Source organism: Canis lupus, chromosome 26, assembly GCF_003254725.2.
Source record: "Canis lupus dingo isolate Sandy chromosome 26, ASM325472v2, whole genome shotgun sequence".
In the NCBI taxonomy this organism is placed as follows: domain Eukaryota; kingdom Metazoa; phylum Chordata; class Mammalia; order Carnivora; family Canidae; genus Canis; species Canis lupus.
In genome coordinates this window covers 33,099,632-33,117,225 of record NC_064268.1, presented here as the reverse complement: position 1 = coordinate 33,117,225, position 17,594 = coordinate 33,099,632, and the positions used below count along the sequence as shown (strand labels likewise).

General features: G+C 37.2%; 1 protein-coding gene and 1 pseudogene across 1 annotated transcript in view; one reads left to right on the top strand and one right to left on the bottom strand.

Moving 5' to 3' along the window:
* The window catches only part of PCDH15 (protocadherin related 15), a 906,505-nt gene that overhangs the window by 706,096 nt on the left and 182,815 nt on the right, over nucleotides 1–17,594 (bottom strand).
* LOC112656185 (peroxiredoxin-1-like) lies at nucleotides 14,465–15,254 on the top strand (annotated as a pseudogene).

The window sequence follows — 17,594 nt, the reverse complement described above, 5'->3', positions numbered from 1 at the left end:
GGAAGCCCGACGTGGGATTCGATCCCGGGTCTCCAGGATCGCGCCCTGGGCCAAAGGCAGGCGCTAAACCGCTGCGCCACCCAGGGATCCCATTAGCAACACATTTTTATGAGAACATTCGCTGTGTCATTTTCTCACAGACATGCTTCAGGCAAACTAAAATCAACTTTGATTAATTATTATTGTTTGTTATCTGTACTCAATGTTTGCAATGTCATAAAGTGTGTCTAAAAAATAAAACTGGGGATTTGATATCTGTGCAGTTTTCTCTCAGAGGAATGAGTGAAAAGATAAACTCTGAGTTTAAATGATTTATTTTTCTTCTTGTTTATGTACTGGAAGAGGGATATTTTTAAACGGTGAAAAAGAACATTGCTTCTTGGCGCCTGGGTGGCTCAGTCGGTTGAGCATCTGACTCTTGATTTCAGCTCAGCTTATGATCTCAGGGTCATGGGATCGAGTCCCACACCGGGCTCAGTGCTCAGCTTGGAGTGTGCTGGAGATTATCACCCTCTCCCTTTGCCTCTGCTATTCCCCTGGTTGTATTCTCTCTCTCTCTTTCTCTCTCTGTCTCTCTCTCTCTCTTTGATAAATACATAAAATCTTACAAAGAAAAGAAAAAACAAAGTTTCTAGAATATTGCTTCTGGAATCAAGGAAAATATTTAGGCATTGAGATATTTTTAAACACACATATAGTCTCATCTCACCATTAACTCATTCAACACATTCTTAGTGGGATACTTGTGGATGCGCAATTGATCTAAACCATGGAATGAGACTCAGGCTGAGTTTTAGATAGAAGTGAAAGTGGATTTAATGGCCATGTTGTCAAGCCTGAATACTGAATGCCTTGAGAAAAAGGATCAGTCTAAAAAATCACGTCCAGGAGGGCAGAGTGGTAACAAGAACTGAATCCATGTTGAAGGGTCAGTTAGAGAGGACAGGTACAAATAATAAGCAATTTCACAATTCCAACCCTAGAGATATTAGCTCAAACAGATGGAAGACATCTTTTATGGAAGGCTAATAGCCAAGCCATCAGGCAAAATAAGTAGTCCTTAAAGCCACACTAGGTTACAGAGTAAACTTCCTACAACATACCCATCTATAAAGATAAATATGACCCAGTTCCTGGCTTAAAGGTTTGGATAGTCCATTTGGGAAAACAGATGAGTTATCTGGTATAATAAATGTTATGTTGCTTTCAAGGCAAAGTAGGCAGATGGAGCAGAGAGTCAGTAAATCTGCAAGGAATGGAGACAAAGGAAAACTTCTAGGAAAAGACTCCGGAGCTGTTGTTTTGTTTTATTTTAAAGACTTTATATATTTATTTAAGAGAGAGTGAAAGAAAGAGCACGAATGAGGGGAAGGAAAGAGGGAGAAGCAGACTCCCCACTGAGCAGGGAGCCCAGTGTGGGACTCAATCCCAGGTCCCTGGGATCATGACCTGAGCTGAAGGCAGATGTTTACTGACTGAGCCACCCAGCTGCCCCTTGAGATGTTTTTTTACAGATGAACAAGATGCTGGACAAACTCTACGAAAGACATCGAGGCATCATATGTATGTTTTCTTTGAGTAACTTTTGTATGTTAATCAGGTTAACTTTGAGTAGGTGAGTTTGAACATGGAATACTTCATAGACCAGGCTCATAGATTTAACCATTTTTAAATTCCTTTTTTTTAGTGTCTATTTTTCAGAAGGAGTACTCTAAGAAAACAGTAAAGTTTTATGAGGCAGTGAGACCACCTAGGAGACTGCTGTGCTTGTCACAATAATAGAACATGGAGTCCTTAACCAAATAGCAAAGCTTGTAGGAAGGAACTGATGAAATAAATAGCTAACAATCAATCAGATCTACTAATCAACAGAACTAATATGTAGAATAGGAGGCAGGATATCCAAGTTGCTTCTTGGCTTACACAATTAGAAAGGTGAATAAATAAAGGAATGTAGCGGGATGATGGCTATTATAATTTTAGAGATAGGATTGAATATCTATTGGACAATCAAATGGTCAAAACCAGGATGAAATAATCCTGCATTAAAAAAAGAAACAAAACTAATCCACTCAAATCATAAAGACTTTCAGTAGATTATTAATTTTGGTTGTATTCCTGGAATTTTCATTATATGCCTTCAATTTTTTGTTAGATTCTATAATTTATTTTGACTTAAAGGGAACAATAACTATCACTAAAGTGAATGAATTCTATCATATTACCTGTTCTGGGAAAACAAGTAAAAATATAATGCACTATACTACTTTATTGATTATTTACATGTGCAATTAATCACAGAAAAATTATATGGTCAATAGTTATTCAAACAACCTTCAGTAAAGCTGAATTTTAACATCCTAAAATAATTATAAAAGCACATCTATTAAATTCAAGCTAAGAGGGGTATAGAATTATATCCATTTTTGATAGTGGTTTGCTACTAGCTGCCACAGAATCCTTATTGGTTTTCTCCCATCTATCACAGCATCATGTATGAACTGTGGATGACTAGAAATTACTATTTCTGATTTCAGTAAATGAGCCCTAGCCACACCAGCCCTTAAAAGCAGGCCTTTAAGTCTGCATGCTAAAGTGATAAAGAGAAAGTAGCAAGTGGAAGTTCCTTTCAAGGATTCATATATATTTTCTTTTTTAAAAAAATAGATTTTATTTATTTATTCATGAGAGACACAGAGAGAGAGGCAGACACAGGCAGAGGAAGAAGCAGTCTCCCTGTGGGAACCCTGATGCTGGACTCGATTCCAGGACCCCAGGATCATGCCCTGAGCCAAAGGCAGATGCTCGACCACTGAGCCACCCAGGTGCCCTATATTTTCTTCTTACATACAGATAGATTCGTTCAACATGAATCCTCTGATTATTCTATTCATTTCTCCTCATGTATTCTAAATAAGCCAGTTTAAAACAAAATCGTTATTTTTGTTTTCTTCATCACTTATATTCTATCTAATTGGATGTGTGCCATTTTATTATTAATTTTGTTTAATATTACTGAGGGGAAATGTCAATCCATCTTTTTTTTTTTTTTCAGTGAGAAACAATGCTGTATTTTGGGCTCTTAAAACCAAGCATCTTGTCTCTAAAACACTAAACCGCATGGGTTGGCCCTCATGAGTTAAAATGTTAGCCACATTAAGAATCCATGTTCTTAATCAGGATGAAGATGAGATATTTTGGTTTCTAATAAAATTTCAGCTAATATTTGTGTGTGTTACACTTAAATATTAAAAAGAAAACCTCATAGAAATAATTTAAAAGGATATAAAGGAAGAAATGCAACAGCCCTACATTAAAGGGTTTGAAATATTTCAAGCATTGGCATCCTTATTCTTAAATCTTCCATTCCAAGGGAAAATATAAGCATTTGCACTATACCCAAGATTGGATCAAAAAAGTAGACATAAGCTTATTAATCACTTATCTGAAATTTCCATATAACAAAATATGCCATAGACTGTAAATTCAGACCTGGATTTTGCCTCAAGAGGATTGGGAGTGTATTTTTTTAAGAATTTTTTTTTAAGACTTTATTTATTTATTTATGAGAGGCACACAGAGAAGAGGCAGAAACACAGGCAGAGGGAGAAGGAGGCTCCCTTCAAGGAGCCAGATGTGGGACTCGATCCCAGGACCTTGGGATCACACCCTGGGACAAAGGCAGATGCTCAACCACTGAGCTACCCAGGTGTCCCAGGAGTGTATGTTTCAAGGAAAAATATTTATACATTTTTTGGGAGCTGTACATGTTATAGGTCAAACTAGGATAGACAGTGAACAGGCTACAGGAATATAAAAAGGAAGTAGGGAATGGAAAGTATATTCTCACTTGCTCAAGTGAAATTATAGCTGAGAATCTCTGGTTACCAGACTAACACCTGAGCTTTGGTTCCAAATTGGTTTTGGTCTAACACTATAATGAGTATGGAGATTGTAGAAGGTCCAGGAAATGAGGTAAGTTCCTGTGGAAGGAGTTATGTTATATTTTGATTAAATGCAGCAACCTGAAGAAGGGAGCAAGGAGGAACCTGAAGGTCAGAGAGCCACATAAGAAGTGGAAGAGTGTCCATTGAGTACTTTATCCTAGATTTCTTGGTTTTTAGGCATATTGTTCTGTGAGAGGCAAAGAATACTGCATTCTAGATAGAACTTGAACTCTTTTCCTTGTAAAATTTGGATTATTTTCAGAAGTTGGTCTCATCATCCCTTAAAGAGATTTGCTTGATCCTGAAGCCTGGTGAATTTGTTCTATAAAAAAAAAAAAAAAAAAAAAAAAAGGAAGCAAGGAAGTGTTGCCCAAGAGTGAAGAAGTCTAGTTGTTGACCACACTGTTTGTCTAGCTCAGGGAGAGAAGGGAGATAGTGTATCATGGGGTAGGGCACGTCTTCATCCAAGGAGGAGGCTGGAGAGAACTCAGAGCAACTTTCATGGAGAACACCTTGACCCTGTTAGAAGAGGACAATCCAGCAAAAGGCAGAGCAAGGAAACCAACTAGCACAAATTCTTCTTGTCCAGTCATATATGACGCATTGAGGGAAATGGGGCTCTCTGTGCATAGTTCCAGAAAATAAGGAGTATCTATAAACCAGTTGTCTCTAACCTGATGAATATACTCACTGTGCAGAGATCCCCCCACAACCAACATGCAGATCATTAAAACCGACTCTTGGTCATAAAAGGAGTGTAGGCACGTAGAGAGATTTTATGAAAATCAATAAACAAGGCAGCCAGAACTGTCCACGAGTCCATGCATCCCCTGAAGTCCCAAGACGCCCACACTCAGCAATGATGCCTCTGCCTCGTCCTCTGGCCACTCCTCAGCTTCACAAATACAACTTCCAAGTTCAGTTCCCTTACGTAAGTGGCCAAAAGACCGAGCCTAATTCACAGGGCTCCTCATGCCTATATGCTTGCATTGTACGTGTGCATTATTCGTATCAAGGACAAAAGCAACATTGTAATTCAAGGGGATGAGACTTTTTATAAGTGAAATTAGGAGATCTTGACATCATTTTATATCCTTAAGAATGTTCTTTTGTGGGGAGGAGGGCAGAGGGAGAGAGAGAATCTCAAACAGGCTCCACACCCAGTGCGGAGCCCAACATGAGGCTTAATCTTACGACCCTGAGATCTTGACCCCAGCTAAAATCAAGTCAGATGCTTAACTTAACTGAGCCACCCCGGTGCCCCTCCTTAACAATGTTCTTTATATAATCTGTCAGTATCACAAATAAAAACATTAAAAAAAAAAGATTAAAATTTCAAAATGTTCTTTCATTGGTGTCAACAGCAGTTCCATTTTGTTACAGATATGGAAAATGAAGAATATTTTACTTATTTATTTTTTGATGGTTATATAAGTTCCTGGACTTACTGCATTTTATCCAAAATTACACATTTTTATGTGGAAAATGCAGAGTTATTTATTTGTTCATCTGGGTGGCAGCTGTGATTTTGGTGTATGAATGAGGGCTCTGTAAATTTTCTTTAAAAAGGATGAGAATTGGGGATCCCTGGGTGGCTCAGTGGTTTAGCACCTGCCTTCAGCCCAGGGTGTGACCCTGAGGTCCCGGGATTGAGTCTCACATTGGGCTCCTGCATGGAGCCTGCTTCTCCCTCTTCCTGTGTCTCTGCCTCTGTCTCTCATGAATAAATAAAAAATAAAAAAATAAAAAATAAATAAAAAGTTTGAGAATAATGGAAAGCAAAATTGAATTCAGAAAAAGAGATGAAGAAAATGTATATATTTTCTTTTAACTTTGGTAATTAAAACAGTTAATTTGAAAGATGCCTGTACATACATGCTGTCTCCCAACTGCTTCAGCTAGGAGTATGCTAAACAAACATTTAAACCTCATGAAATTTAAAAGACACATGATTAAGCTTCTTTACATTAATGAAACTATAGCTTATTGTACTCTACAGTTTTAAAATAACATAAAATATCTGGCATTACTTCTTTGGATAGCAAGCCCAAAATGGAGTTCTGATTTGAGTTTTGTTTTTTTAAGGTAGATTCCCTGGTAGCCTCTTTAGGCAGATAAAGATTTCCATTCATGTGCTAACCAACCAACTCATAATGCAAGATGTTATCATTCACCAAAATTTTATGTTCATATTTTTTCCTTACTAAAAAATAACACATACATAAGTATGCCTAAACAATATGTTGTTTAGTATTGTTTCTTTTCTTTTTTTTAATAATTTTTATTTATTTATGATAGTCACAGAGAGAGAGAGACAGGCAGAGACATAGGCAGAGGGAGAAGCAGGCTCCATGCACCGGGAGCCTGATGTGGGATTCGATCCCGGGTCTCCAGGATCACGCCCTGGGCCAAAGGCAGGCGCCAAACCGCTACGCCACCCAGGGATCCCTCTTTTCAAAATGTATAAAAACAATCTCATTTTATAAATAAAAAATCATTCTGGGACTTGCTTTCCTGACTCACGGTCAGGAATAGCTCGTATAAATACACGAATTTAAGAAACTCCTATAAAATACAGTTAAATAGTTGAAATTTGATTTAATAATTCAAGTAATAAAAAGATAGCTGCAGACAAAAAAAAAATAGTTATAGAATCTGTATTTCATGGCTCCCCATCCATCATTCAGTTGCCTGTGCCTCTCCATGTACTGAGAAATTTTCTAACCCTTTGCTTACCAATACCATTTCTATGTGGTATTGGTTAGAGCTCCATTACGTAAGTGGAATAAATAATAATATAATCACTATTAATTTAATCACATATAACACAGTAAGCATTATGCTGAGGGTGCTGCAAAAAATTAAACATTTAATAAAAATTCATCAGTTAGGATAGGTAAAGATATGCTGTGGTAACAAACAAAAAGAAATAAAACAGGCTCAACGCAACAAGACATATATATACTCTTGTTCATTCTCCACATCTGAATGGTTCTGCTATTGAAGCTGCTCTGAAAAGCAATTTGGCAGAAGGGAATAATGAGACAGTCTGCAGATGGAAGGAAATGTGGTGAACGATACACTGGCACTTGCATTTTTTCTTTCAGAGGTGATTTTCATTAAATTCCCTTTTTATCACAAATATCACGGTTGGACATCATTTAAAGAACACGAAAACAGAAGACCTACAGAAGTGCAATCCTGTAATGTGCCTGGATGGAGAACTAGAAGTATTCAGTATCAAGTCTAATAGCTGACCTCCCTCAAGAAAACATTCTGAGAGACTCATTATCAATATTTGTGAAAGAAGGTGAGATAAAGTACAATTAATCAATATAAAATCATTAATCCAGTAATTCTTGGAATGATATGAATCTATTTCCAAAGCCCTTTCCTCTATTGTTAACATTTTAATTGGATCTTAAATGTAGTTTATTAATCATAAATCAGTTTATTAATGCCCTATTTAATACTTTTTTAATAATCAGTTTATTAGAGCCTATCATCATTACATCATCATTACCAAGTGAATGGAGCTCTTCTTACAAAGTATGTATTCTAGAATGTAATGACCATTACCAAGTTGCCCAACACAAGAACTCCAATAGTATGGACACCGCACACCTGCACCTCTCTAGCGGCCCACCCCTCCACTCCACTCCAGGAGGGAATCTCTCTCCCAGCTGCCACACAAGGGCTAACCTTACAGGCAGACCTTGCTGAGGACAGCACTCTCAGGTTTCGGTGCACCATACAACTAAATTGCATTTAACCTGGATATATCACATTTTCCCTCTCATTGGAAATTCACAAACATCATGAATGATGTTGACAAACCATGGAGCTATCTTAAACAAATATATTTTCAAGAAACCACACATCTTGGGGCACCTAGGTGGCTCAGCATTTGAGCCTCTGTCTGCCTTTGGCTCAGGGCGTGACCCCGGGTTCCTGGGATCAAGTCCCACATCAGGCTTCCCGCAGGGAGCCTGCTTTTCTCTCTGCCTGTGTCTCTGCAACTCTCTGTGTGTCTCTCATGAATAAATAAGCAAAAGCTTAAAAAAAGGGGTAAAAAGCCACATGTCTTAAAAACACAGCATGCTTTAAGACTTTAGGTTGAGTCTCTGAAATGTACACAACAGAAAGAAAGATGGGCAAAATTGACAGGAGAGTGCCAGGTCACAGCCTAGTGTCACTTTTCTTCTTTTTAAAATTAATACTTGGAATGATAGAAAAATCCAAAGACGCCCAAGTCTACACAATATAATATTTTAAAAGCCTTTAATTTGATAAGACACATAAGTCTGAAATTACTATAGTCCTATTGTTTCCTAATAATAGGAAACAGGGACAGGTGTTTTGCTGGTTTACCCAAAATCATGTAAAGGAAAACTGTGACTATGTTGAGACATATGATGGTGAAATATATGTAAACAGGATTTCAGTAAACTGTGGTTCTTTTGAGTATATGGAAGTCCTACAAATCTTCCCATCATAGCATATGCTACTTCCTTGTTCTGAGCTCTGTTTCTTCCTCCATCACTTATTTCTGCCTCTGCTTATCCTACTCCTATTCAAAGCTCAACTCAGAACTGTTCTTTAAGAACAAAAAGAAATCAATCAATCAATTGATCAATAAAAAACATAACACAGCTGACTCCATAATGATTTAGTTAGCGATTCTGTTTACCCATAATATGCTTTGGCAGCTTTGGCAGCTTTGGCAGCTTTGGCAGCTTTGGCAGCTTTATGCGTTTTCTTTTCTGTCTGTGCCCCTACCAGTGCTGTAAAATCCTAAAGGGATGTGCTAATTTTCTATGGCTGTTGTAACAAATCGCCACGGACTACACAGCTCAGAACAGACAGTTCTGTAAGACATAAGCCTCACTAGCCTAAAATCAAGGTGTGGGCAGGGCTGTGTTCTTTTCCTGGGGTCTACAGCAAAATATACTTGCTTGTCTTTCGAGCTTCTAGAAGCTTTCCACTTTCCTTGGCTCGCGGTCCTTTCTCTATCCTTAACAGTAGTGACAGCCAGATAATTTCTTCTCAGAGCACATCACTCTCACTTCCACACTCACAGTTCCCTCCCATGCAGAATTAAACTGTTTCAGTTTTCCACTTTTAAGCCCTATTGATTACATTGAGTCCCCTGCATAATCCAGCATAATCCCTTTATGCTGAAGTCAGATGAGTAACTTAATTTTACCTGAAATCTTAATTGTCCTTTGCCACGTAATGTAATATACTTATAGGTTCTGGGAATTAGGATGTGGAATCTTTGGGGAGCTATTACTCTGTTTACCCCTAGGGGAGATAATGATTATCTGGTGTGTGTCATGAGGTCAATACCTGTGGTATTGAAACAATCAAATTTCAGGATATATGTAGCTCATTTTATTCAGCACCGTGGACAGAAGCTTTTTGTTTGTTTTTGTGTCTCCCCCTTCCCCCCCCACCCACCCATCTGCAGCAGGTGAGGACCTACTCCATGGACAATATCCAGGTCAATTTGGCTAACTAGTTTATTACAAATATCTCCTACCAAAGAGTTATTTTCAATTCTTCTGTTCATGTAACAGATAAGGAAACTATATCCCAGATAGGGAAAAGTGATATTTTTCAAGATCATTCAGCATAGGTCTTCTCAAATCTTAGCCTTGTCAATTCTGGATATCCCTTTGGCAAAATAGTCTTATAAAAGTGGTCTCCGTTATTGATCGTCTGCTCTCAAAGTCACTTGAGGGGATCACTTCAGCTCTGAGATTACCAGGAAGCACTGTGCCTCACCATTGTCTATGCTATGATTTCATCTCAGTGTTTCTAAATTTGCAACTCTTCAAGCATCACAATGATATTTTATGGAGGAGATATTTGCAAATGACATACAGAACAAGGGCTAGTATCCAAAATCTATACAGAACTTATCAAACTCAGCAACAACAAATCTAGTCAAGAAATGAGCAAAAGTGGGCAGCCCGGTGGCTCAGCAGTTTAGCACTGCCTTCAGTCCAGGGCCTGATCCTGGAGACCCAGAATCAAGTCCCACATCAGCCTCCCTGTATGAAGCCTGCTTTTCCCTCTGCCTATGTCTCTGCCTCTCTCTCTCTCTCTCTCTCTCTCTCATAAATAAATAAAATCTTAAAAAAAAAAAAAGAAAGAAATGAGCAAAAGACATGAACAGACATTTCTCCAAAGAAGACATCCGTTGGCTTACGGATGCATGAAAAAATGTTTAACATCACTCATCATCAGGGAAATACAAATCAAGACCATAATGAGAGACCCCCTTACACCAGTCACAACGATTAAAATGAATAACTCAGGAAACAACAGATGTTGGCAAAGGTATGGAGAAAGGGGAGCCCTATTACACTGCTGGCGAGAATGTGAACTGGTGTAGCCACTCTGGAACAGTATGGAGTTTCCTCAAAGAGTTAAAAATAGAGCTACCCTACAAACCAGCAATTGCACTTCTAGGTATTTACATCCAAAGGATACAAATACAGTGATTCAAAGGGGTACCTGTACTCAATGTTTATAGCAGTAACGTCCACAATAGCCAAACTATGGAAAGAGTCTAGATGTCCATTGACTGATGAATGGATAAAGAAGATGTGGTATATATATTCAATGGAGTATGACTCAACCATCAGAAAGGATGACATCTTGCCATTTTCAACAACATGAATGGAACTAGATGGTATTATACTAAGCAAAATAACTGAATCAGAGAAAGAGAATATACGATTTCACTAATATGTGGGATTTAAGAAACAGAACAGAGGATCATAGGGAAAGGGAGGGGGAAAATAAAATAAGGCAAAATCAGAGAGGGAGACAAACCCTAGGATACTCTTAACTATAGGAAACAAACTGAGGTCGCTGGAGGGGAGAGAGGTGGGGGGATGGGGTAACTGGGTGATGGACATTAAGGAGGGCATGTGATGTAATGAGCACTGGGTGTAATATGCAACTGATGAATCCCTAAATTCTACCCCTGAAACTAATTATACACTACGTTAACTGAATTGAATTTAAATTTTAAAAAGTGGTATTTTATTTACAGAAGTCCTTAATATCCTGATGTCACTCTAGTTCTTCATAGAAGTAGGGGGACTACTTCATTCCTCTACTGTGTGTTACATTTTATAACTTGAACAACACAATAGATCTACTTAAACTCTGGGAATATAGGGTCTCTCACACACACGTAAAAATATTTTTAGTTTCTTATGACCATATGTTTTAGACATATGTTTATGAGACTGGGCTGGTGTACAAAATTCAGGGGGAAACTATGCATTTCACCTTTATATTTTTACTATCATCAAATGAGTTTGTTCAGAAAAGGAGGCTATGGTCTACCAAATAACTGACAGATTTATAAATAAGATTATTCTTTCAAAACTCAAATTTGGACTGTGGAGTAAGAAATCTTTCCCAGGAATCTCTGCACATTGTTAATATATTCAGAGCATAGATGGTTATCTTCACTAAAGGCATTTAGTAATAATTAAAATCCTAATGTTCTCAGGTAAAATTTTACCCAGACAGGAACGGTAGAGAAAACAGGGAAAATAAGATGACTAATGGGATTAGGATGGTGCTCAGCTTCAGTTCTTCATACCTGTATCCCCATAACATAACACTTCTGCCCTTTAGCCCTCATGTCCCTTAAGGAGGACAAACACTGCTAGGGAGTATTACTTTTAATCTTTCCAAATTAACAGTTGTATTTCATGTTTTCATATTGAATTACACGTGGGTGTGGAAATAATGCATGATCATTTTCCTTACACTTAATTTTTAAAACAATTGCATATATGCACATTTATTAATAAATTAAAAATCCTATTTTTGTTTTATATAATGCAGTCACCACAAAATCTAAAATCATTTTTAATTTCTATAGTTTGTAATATGATTTATAGGAATTCAGACAAACATGATTTCAAAGAATGAGTCTATGAGGAAGAATACATATATTATTTGGACTTAGATTCCTAAAATCTTATTTGGTCAACAGATTAAGAGTTAAAAGGTATTTATTGAAGTAAAATCTAAATTTGCTCATTTTATATTATTAAAAAGGAAGTAAAAGGTCTAAAATCTCTAACTTTTTAGAGAAACATTCTTCATTCTAGAATGCTAGATTGACATTCTATTATTTCTCCATTATTTTGACTTTAATTATTTTAACAAATTAAACAAAACATCAATGTCTATCTTTCTTGGGAAAAATTATGTTTCTTATTTTGTAGTAATATCCAATATATAATTGTTATCTTAGCAATTACATGTTTTATTTTTTTTAAAGATTTTATTTATTTATTCATGAGAGACACAGAGAGAGAGAGAGAGAGAGGCAGGGACATAGGCAGAGGGAGAAGGAGGCTCCATGCAGAGAGCCTGACACAGGAGTCGATCCTGGGTCTCCAGGATCATGCCTTGGGCTGAAGTCAGAGCTAAACCACTAAGCCACTTGGGCTGCCCAACATGTTTTAATATATAATTGTCATTTTATCAAATGTATATTGGACATTCCTATAAAGAAAAGCAAATTCATTAACTTGTTACCACATTAAGTAAAGGATCAGAGAGTAATAAAAATTAAACGTATTTTTCTTTCAACACAAAACAAAACCAGAATAATTGTACATTTGATAATTTTCTCCCACCTTGGTGATCTTTTAAGAAAAATCAGGGCAAAACATTCAAAATACTTACTGTTATCGTGGCAAAAATTCAACATCATTCTGAATCGACTACTTGCTCTTTCCAACTCAATTTGCCCTCAATTAAACTCATGATATCCCTGCTAATTGTGGTCCTTTTAGTTTCTGTCTCAGTGAATAGCCCTGTTCTCAAGACGACTTATCCCAACTTTGCCTCCCTTTACTCCCCTCACTCCCTCCTGGTTTTTAATAAATCACACATCATATGTGATTTATTATCACATATTTATTAAAAATATTTTAATTTATTAAAAATCACATCACACATCATATGTGATTTATTATCACATATTTATTAAAAATAAATTTTATATTTATATTTTAAATATAAAATATTTATTTTATTTTAATTACAAAAATATAAATAGACACACATAACTACCACTGTCTCCTGCTTAGACTATCCAAGGACCTGTATCTTGCCTGTGGGGTTAATATTCTCTACCAATCCTATGGGAATCCATTCTTCTCACTATATCTAGCGATCTGTATTAGAACAAATGGGATCACGTTGTCACACTGTTCCTTTCACTCCTGCTCCTGCTTTTACAACTCCGATGGTTTCACTTACTAGTAAAACTAAAATGATCACTGTTAACCATCAACAAACCCAGGTCCCTGCCTACCTCCTCAGCTTCATTAGCATTTGATCTACACTGGCCTTCATTCAGACACTAAGTCATACCCTGCTTAGTTCTGATCATGGGGCCTCACATGTTATTCCCTCCTTCTGGAATGAACTTGCCCCAACACTTGGCATATAGTAGCAATCCTATAAAAGTGTGTTGGATAAATACATAATTAAATAAATGAATACTGATGAAAGTGATTAGTAACTCAGATATATTACATAGGATCTAGCAGATATTCAATGAGTTATAGAAATTATAGAAAAAAATATTCACTAGCAGAGATACAGTGATTCATAGACAACTTATTTCTCTGACTAGAACAATCATGATCATGTCCTAAACCAGGATAATCATAATGGCTCAGTTTAGAGGTAGCAGTTCATTTCTCGTGTTCTTAATTCCATATATATATTTTGAATCCATTAAAACTAAACAAAAAGCTAAAAATGCATATCTGGCAATACATAACCCAAATGTTTTTTCTATAAAAGTATCAGCCTTTACTAAAGTGACTTTGACCCAAGGTCATTCCTTGTAAACATCTCCTGTAACCTTCCAATGTGAAAGAGAAGAAGGAATGGTGATAAAGTTTGATAAACCTATTCTGACATATGAGTTTTCTTTTCATTTATTTTAAGAGCATCTCTTCAAATAACTTTTTATATCAAACCTGTTCAAAATTATTTCCAAATCTCAAACCTGAAAGAATGTTCACAAAATACTTAAGAAATATATTTTAGAAGGGCCAGCAAAGATATTACCTTTCCTTCTACTTTTATATAATGAAGTTCTACAATAGAATTGTAGAATTGATCAGCATAATTTGCTAATATATTCCAATCAAGGTGTTGCCAGACTTCTGCATTATGAGAAGAAAGTCTTATTTTGAGATTCTTTGAAGTTAGAATATAATTTTCCTTTTGTGCATACTTTTGAAATTCACTTGCTCCTATATATCTTTCATTAAAGAATTATTTATTTATTTATTATTTTAATTTATTTATTTAGACTTTTTTTCCCCGTTAGAGCAATATGTCTTTGTAGTTTGGTATAGATTCAAAAAAAAAAAAAAAAACTCCATTTAAAATATGGGTATAGGGGTCTTCCTCCTGACTGGTCTTTTGTGTGTTCTCAGATCTGCCAAAGCAAGATGTCTTCAGGAAATGCCAGAAGTGAGTCCCCTTGTCCCCAGCTGCAAAGTCAATGCCATTACACCAAATTGTCAGTTTCTGACTACAAAGGAAAATATGCTGTGTTCTTTCACTCTCTTGACTTCATCTTTCTGTGACCCATAGAGATCAGTGTTTTCAGTGACAGAGCAGAAGGATTTAAGAAACTCAACCATCCCGTCAGGTGGCTGGGTGGCTCAGTCAGTGAAGTGTCTACCTTCGGCTCAAGTCATGATCTCAAGGTCTTAGGATCGAGTCCCACATTGGGCTCCCTGCTTAGCAGGAAGTCTGTTTCTCCCTCAGTTTTTCCCTCTGCTCATGCTCTCTCTGTCTCTCTCTCAAAGAAATAAATAAAATCTCAAAAAAAATAAAAATAAAAAATAAAAAAGAAGAAACTCAACTGCCAATTGATTGATATTTCTGTAGATTCCTATTTCTGTTCACCTGGTATGGATCCACACACCCAAGAAACAAAGAGGACTGGGATCCATGAACACTCCCTTCCTATCACACCCCAAGCATACTATCGCTCAGGATTATGGAGTCTTAAGGCTGATGAAGGTACCTCGTGCATCTTTATCATTGAAGATAAAGGTATCTTTCAGCAGATCTCTGAAAACCTCCCTGGTGGCCACTCTGTGGATGAGACTCAGACTCGTTCAGTTTCCTGATAAGCATGAGGAAGTATGCCCAGTGGGCTACAAGCCTGGCTGTAATGCCTTCAAGCCTGCTGTCCAGAAGAGCAAAGGATATTTCTCTAAGCAGAAGTGAGCAGTGGCCCATGTTAGGGCCGGACTGCAGTGGGAGACCATGAAAAATCTCTTTTGTACTATTGTCATCTTCAAACACAATATTTCAGACTCAGTGCAAATGTGGTGTGGGACAGGACAGGCCTTTCCTGCAGGGGCCGAGGAAACCAGCTTTTCTTCCTCTGGAGAGAACCCCCTGAGTTGTGCTATGGGGCAGGCCAACTGATGTGCCCAGTAGTGGAGCATCACTGCTCATCTTTGTTTCTATTAAACTTGAGTGAAGGGAAAAAAATTAAAGAAAAAAAATATGGGGATACCTGGGTGGCCCAGCAGTTGAGCATCTGCCTTTAGCTCAGAGTGTGATCCTGGAGTCCCAGGATTGAGTCCCACATCGGGGTCCTTGCAAGGAGCCTGCCTCTCCCTCTGCCTGTGTCTCTGCCTCTCTGCCTCTCTCTCTCTCTCTCTCTCTCTCTGTGTCTCTCATGAATAAATAAATATTTTAAAAATAAGAAATAAAATATGGTATATGAATCACATAGGCATAAAATTCTGAATGAGATTCAGTTATTTCCAAAGCCTATTGAATATGATCTTCATAGTCTAAGTTACTGATTTTTAAAAAATATATTATTATTTACCAAAACATGTCAGAAATCTTAAATTGCAATATTGCATATCACACTGTATTTTGCAAGGTCAACCAGAAGTACTAGTACTCGACATTTCCCTGTCTTGGGGGATGTTCTTGAACATCTGTTTTCGAAGTGCTTTTGCATAAGTTTCTAGTTATTACTTTTTTTGAAAATTTATTTATTTGAGAGACACAGAGAGAGAGAGAGGATGCAGGGAGAGGCAGAGGGAGAGAATCTTCAAGAAGACTTTCTGTGGAGCCTGACACAGGGCTCGGTCCCATGACCCTAAGATCACAAAACTAAGAGTTGGACATTAAACCCACTGAAACACCCAGGTGCACCAGTCTCTAGTTATTCTTATTAACAATTCCATCATTAGCCAGTTGTTACTTCAAGTAATCTCCAGTGATGGGACAGGAGTAATAGAAAATGCAGAATTAAAGAGTTTCTTTGCAAGGCTGTTTGTAGGATGTCTCTTAATATCAGCATGAGCACCACACTTGGAAAACTCATGAAGACTTCAGTAAATAGAAGCTGATTTTTATATGGCCTGAATACATAAGTCAGTCTCTCTGTGTTTTTTTTTTTTTTTTAATGTCAGGGAATGAAGGAGTTAATATTATACAACAAACAGAAGTACATGATAATTTTCTTCAAACATGCTTGTGGAGATCTGCTCCCAAAATGCACATTTAAACTGGCTGAGAAAAGGGACTTCTGCTGTTGGGGTTGGTGGAGACGAATGTGGACTGCCTGTGCTGGCTCGGGTCCAGTGTCAGCAGTTCCCCAGGCAGTCATCCTGCTAGTGGTTATTGTGTGTGTTTTTCTTTATCCTGAGAATATATCTCACTTTACATATTTAAATAAACTCCCATGGAATTGATAATTTATCTAATGCTATTTGGCAAAGGTCCTAGTTTGAATTTAAATCTTGCAAATTTAGAGATTAAATTGAAAATGTTTTCAAACTTCATTATCATTGATAACGAAATTGGATGGCATCTCCTCTAAAGTGCTCATCTGATAATATAAAGAAACTTTAGAAGTATTGCAGTGTGTGTGCGCGCGCTCTGGGAATTTTTTTTCTTTTTCTCTAAAATGCTATCCTAATTCCTTTCTGCAATAATGAAATGGAAAGTCCAGTTAAGATTACCTTCTTAATGTAGACCAAACTGTTAGAAATATGAAGTGACTGAAACCAAGAAGGTGCTTGTTGTACTTTCTAGAATTTAAGTTATTTAAAAGGAGGGAGAAAGATAACAAGAGTAGAGTGAGTGCTATAGAGAGAGAAAGAGAATGAGAGAAAGATGGCAAAGAAGCAGGAAACAGAACAAATAGGAATGGAAGAAAGGGTTGTGGGAATTAGGGGGAAAATGCAAAGAAGAAAGTGATTAGAGAACCACCTCACATCTCACATGAGTGAAGAAAGAGTAGTAAGAAGGAACAAAAGGAAGTTCCCAAATACACAAAGGGACTAATCAAAATTGACACAATTGAAGGAGGTAGAGAAAATAAGACAAATATGGAGAAGGTACAGATAACCAAATATGTACTGAGTTTCCCTATTATACCAGGGGCCATAATAAGTTTAGCTGAGAAATTCACAGGCTGGATAAGCAAAAAATCCTACAGAGAAGTATAGTACCCAGAAAGAAGTATGAAGAAGGCATATGGTCGTTCTAAGGAAGGTGAGGTCCATTGAAGATGGAGTAGGTGATTGCATGTGTGTG